Raw genomic sequence first — 6,022 nt, forward strand, 5'->3', positions numbered from 1 at the left:
TATCTCCCTAAAGGAAAAAAATAGGAGGAAATCAAAGTAATAGAACTAAACAAAATGAGGTAAGTAATATGTTTAATAGAGAATTTGAAGTAATGGTCATAAAGACACTCACTGCACTGGAGAAAAGAGTATGGAACCTTGGTAAAATCCTCAATAAAGAGATAAAACCCAAAAAGAATGGCCCAAAGTTGAAGAACTCAGCAAAAAAAAAAAATGAAAAATACACTAGATGTAATGGGTAGCAGACTACAGGAAGCATAGGAATGGATCAGTGACCTGGAAGACAAAGTAATGGACAGCAATTAAACAAAACAACAGAAAAGACAAAGATAATAATAAAAAAAATGAAAATAAATTAAGGAAACATAACAACATCATCAAGCATAATAATATTGACATTATGGGGATCTCTGGAGAAGACAGAAAAGGGGCAGAGAATGTACTTGAAGAAATAAATAGCTATAAACTTCCCTAATCTGGGGAAGGAAACAAATCCAGATCCAGGAGGCGCAAAAAACCCAAAACAAAATCAACCCAAAGAGGTCCATACAAAGCATACAGCAATTAAAATGGAGGAAAAAAAAAGTAGTAATGAAGAGAGAATTTTAAAACAGAAAGAGAAAAGAAAAAAGTTACTGAAAATCAGCTGATTTTCAGCAGAAACTTTGCAGGGCAGAAGAGAGTGGCATGCTATCTTCTAAATGCTGAAATAAAAAAAATCCAGCAAGGCTTCATTAAGAACAGAAGGAAAGATAAAAGAGTTTCCCAGACAAACCAAAGTTAAAGGAATTCATAAACACTAAGCCACACACTACAAGAAATATTAAAGAGGAATTTTTGTGAAGAAAGGAAAAAACATAAAATAGGAGTAAGAAAGGTAGGAAGCACAAAAGCATTAAAATTAAGTATATCTCTAAAAATCAGTCAAGGGAATCACAAAATAAAAACATGTAAATTATGACATCATAGATCTAAAATATGAGGGAGAGAGGAGTAAGAATGATTTCAAATTTAAGTAACCATCAGCTTTACATAGACTGCTATGTGCATAAGATGTTATGATTTACCTAGTGGTAACCATAAATCAAAAACCAGTAATAAACACATAAAAAATAGAGAAAATAATTAGAGTATAACAAATCACTGAAGAAAGCCAGCAAGCGATAAGAAAGAGTGCAAGAGAAGAAAGGAACAGAGAAGAACTACAAAAACAACCGTAAAGCAAGTAACAGAGTGGCAATGAATACATACCTATCAGTAATTACTCTGAAGGTAAATGGACTAAATACTTCAAACAAAAGACACAGAGAGTTAGAATGGATAAAAAAGCAAGACCAATCTATACATCTGTACGCTGCCTACATGAGACTCATTTCAGACGTAAAGACACATGTAGATTAAAAGTGAAGGGAAGGAAAAGCATTTGTCACACAAACGGAAGTGAAAAGAAAACTGGGTTAGCAGTAGTTATACTGGACAAAATAAACTTTAAAACAAAGACTATAACAAGAGAAAAAGAAGGACACTAAAAAATGATAAAGGGAACAATCCAACAAGAAGATAAAACAATTATAAATATTTACACAACAAATACAGGAGCACCTGAATCCATAAGGCAACCATTAATAGACATAAAGAAAAAAAATTACATTAATACAATATAGTGGGAAACTTTAACACCCGCTTACAAAAACAGATGAGTCATCCAGTCTGAAGACCCAAAAGGAAAGTGTAGCTTTGGATGACACATTGGACCAGATAGACCTGAAAGATCTATTCAAAACATTCCATCTTAAATCAGCAGAATACACATTCTGCACATGGAACATTATACAGGATAGATCACATGTTAGGCCACAAAACAAGTCTCAACAAATTAATCAGCAATGGAACTGAATCAGTAATCAAAAAACTCTCAGCAAATAAAAGTCCAGGACCAAACAAACTCACAGGTGAATTCTATCAAACATTTAAAGAAGAGCTAATACTTAAAATTCTCAAACTATTCCAAAAGAATAGAAGAGAAAGGACAGCTTCAAAATCATTCTATCAGGCCACCATTACCCTGATACTAAACACAGATAAAGACACTAAACAAACAAACAAAAAAAACCTACAGACAAATATCTCTGATGAATATAGATGCAAAAATCATCAAGAAAATAATAAAAAATTGAGTTCAACAATACACTAAGAAAATTATTCATCACGATCAAGTGGGATTTAATCCTGGGATACAAGAGGGATTCAATGTTTGCAAATCAACAAACATCACACATCACATCAACATGAGGAAGGATAAAACCCATATGATCCTTTCAATAGATGCAGAAAAAGCATTTGACAAAATATAACACCCATTCAAAATAAAAACCCTCAACAAAATACATTCAGAGAAAACATACAACATAATAAAGGCCTATATGAAAAACTTATGTTCACATATTCAATGGGGAAAAACTGAGAGCTTTTCCTCTAAGATCAGGACAAGACAAAGATGTCCGTTCTCACTACTTCTATTCAACATAGTACTGAAGTCCTAGCTTCAGCAACAAGACAAGGAAAACTAATAAAAATAATCCAGTTAAGTGAAGAAGTAAAATTTTTGCTATTTGAAGATGACATGATACTATATATAGAAACCCCTAAGTAATACATCAAAAAATTGCTAGAACTGATAAATGATAATGAATAACTGATAATGAATCTAGTAATGTTGCTGGATACTGAATCAATAAGATAAATCTATTGCACTTCTATGCACTAACAATGAAGCAGAAAGAAAAATTAAGAAAACAATCTCATTTACAATTGTACCAAAAAAGGTAAAATACCTAGGGGTAAACTTAACCAAGGAGGTGAAAGACATGTACTCTGAAAACTATAAAACACTGATGAAAGAAATCAGAGATGACAGAAACAAATGGAAAGATATTCCATGCTTGTGGATTGGGAGACCAAATATTGTTAAAATATCCATACCACACAAAGTAATCTACAGATTTAATGCAATTCCCATCAAAATACTAATGGCATTTTTCATGGAACTAAAACAAATCTAAAATTTTCATGAAGCCATAGAAGACCCCGAATAGACAAAACAATCTTTAAAAAAAGGAACTAAACTAGGGGTATCATAATCCCAGATTTCAAGACAAAATACAAAGTTGTGGTAATCAAAACAGTATGATACTAGTACAAAAACAGACACATAGGTCAATGGAACAGAATAAGGAGGTCAGAAATCCATGAATATATAGTCAATTAATCTTTGACAAAGGAAGCAAGAATATGAAATGGAGAAACGACAGTCTCTTCAACAAATGTTGTTGGGAACACCAGCTAGCTACAAGCAAAAGAATGAAACTGGACCATGCTCTTACACCATACACAAAAATAAAATCAAAATGGATTAAAGACCTAAATGTAAGACCTGAAACCATAGAAATGCTAGAAGAGAGCACAGGCAATAACTTCTCTGACATTGCCATAGAAACTTATTTTTTGATATATCTCCTGAGATGAGGGCAACTTAAGTAAAAATAAGCTATTGAGATTACCTCAGAATAATAAGTTTCTGCAGGGACACCTGGGTGGTTCAGCAGTTGGGCGCTTGTCTTCAGTTCAGGTCTGATCCTGGGATGTGGGATGGAGTCTCACATCAGGCTTCCTGTGAGAAGCGTGCTTCTCCCTCTGCCTATGTCTCTGCCTCTCTCTTTCAGTCTGTGTCTCTCATGAATAAATAGATCTTTTTTAAAAAAAGTTCCTGCACAGTGAAGGAAACCATCAACAAAACTAAAAGACAACCTACTGAATTGGAGAAGATATTTTCAAATGACATAGTCAATGAAAGATTAGTATCTAAAATATATAAAGACCTTATACAACTCAACACCAAAGAAAACCCAAGGAATCCAATCAAAAAATGGACAGAAGACATGAACAAACATTTTTTCCATAGAAGACATCTTGATGGCCAATGGAGCCATGAAAAAATGCTAAACATCACTTATCATCAGAGAAAGAAAGAAACTGGGATGAGAAAGGTGAAGTTGTTTTCACCCAGTGTAATAGAATGTGCTTCTACAGATGAGTATTTACCAAGGTAAAAGTAGACAAAAATAATGTCAGGATTATGATAGTGAGTGTACTTCAAAATGCATCTTTAATAAAAGATAAATTTGTAGAAGTCAATATAATGTGTACCCCACCCAAAAAATGAAAAATATGGCACAAATGAGCATAATTTGAAAAAGAGTACATTCCTTTTTTCTTTTTTTTAAGTAGGCTTCACTTCCAACATATGGCTTGAACTCACTATCTTGAGATCAAAAGTCACACGCTTTCCCAAATGAGCCAGGCAGGCACCCCACAAAAAGAGCACATTCTTAAAGATAGAGAATGTTTTTAAAAATATTTAGTAACCTGTAGAACTCTTTGGTAACAAATGTTTTTAAATTGACAAAAGGATATATCTCTAAGAAAATAGAACTTAAATGACAGGAAAAATGGAAACCAAATCTAAAAGTCACTGAAGCAACTAGAAGGGCAGTCAAAGATTTACAGCATTGACAATAAATAATGGAAAAATGTCTACTATATCTTCAATAAAGAGTTTATTATTCTCATAAACGAATGCTTTTACAGCACAAAAGCATGAACCAAATCACAACCAATTCTGTAAGCCTAGAACAATTACGAGATCAACACTAGTCAAGTACAGGAGATAAAATGTATCTATGAATATCAATGTGAAAGTAGTAAGTGAAAGAATAACCATCAAGCCACTAGTTTATTAAGAATTGTGAAAGAAAATATTTGAAGAAGGTGAAAAATGAAAGCTTAACTTTAGTATTAGATATTAAACTCTATTATAATAATTAAAACATGATATTGGTGAATATTTTAGTATTTCAATAAGACATATATAATACATATTGCATTTTAGTACTTGATAACAATGGAATTTAAGTTCAACACATAAAGGCTTATCAACATATGACTATGTTCTTGGAAAACCTATAATTTTATAACAAAAAAGTTAACAAATATAAATGGTAGATTAATGAGATAAAACTATATATTAGGAGGTATATAGGGAAGATATTATTAAAAATATTGAAGCTGTAAGGAAAAAACAGTACATTCAACTTATGTAAACATTAAAATTCCTTGCAGAAAAAGTACCAAGTCAAAATCATTATATGTACAGTTCCCTAAATATATGAATGAAAAGATGTCATCCTCAGCTGATATAAGAAAAATGCAAAATAAAACTGAACTAATTATTGTGAAGATGTGAAAAAATTGATAATTTTATATACTAATTTTGAAGTTTAATATCATAATGTTTTATTGGAGAGTAGGTTGACATCAGAACTAACGATAGTATTAGTATTATATTTGCACATATATATGCATATATATATAAATACTACTTTAGTTTTAATAATAGACCATTGTAATCAACTTAAAAATATATTATTAGAGAAGAAATAAATACGCTCCAAGTCTAGTATGGAAAACAATGTGACCATTTACTCTAAATGTACACACACACACACACCACAGAATCACACACCAATTTCTAAAACATTTTGTTAAGTTAAAATTTATATCAAATTATCTTCTTTATGTGTGTATCAACGCACACACACATGCATGCACACATATGTACAACAAAGTAATCAAGTTTCATAGAAAATAATTACCTAGGGCACCTGGGTGGCTCAATCAGTTAAGCGGCTGCCTTCTGTCCAAGTCATGATTTAAGGGTCCTGGGATCAAGCCTTACATCAGGCTCCCTGCTCAGCAGAAAGCCTGCTTCTCCCTCTCCCTCTGCTGCTCTTCCTGCTTGTGCTCTCTCTTTCTGTCAAATAAATAAATAAGATCTTTAAAAATATATCTAATTGATAATGATCATTGGAGAATAAAGGGTGACATATACATACATTAATTTTTTGTGCATGCTTAGTGTTTAATTTTACAAGACTACACAATAAAATATTTTTTATCTATCAAG

The sequence above is a fragment of the Canis aureus genome, chromosome 20 (assembly GCF_053574225.1).
Source record: "Canis aureus isolate CA01 chromosome 20, VMU_Caureus_v.1.0, whole genome shotgun sequence".
Classification (NCBI taxonomy): Eukaryota; Metazoa; Chordata; class Mammalia; order Carnivora; family Canidae; genus Canis; species Canis aureus.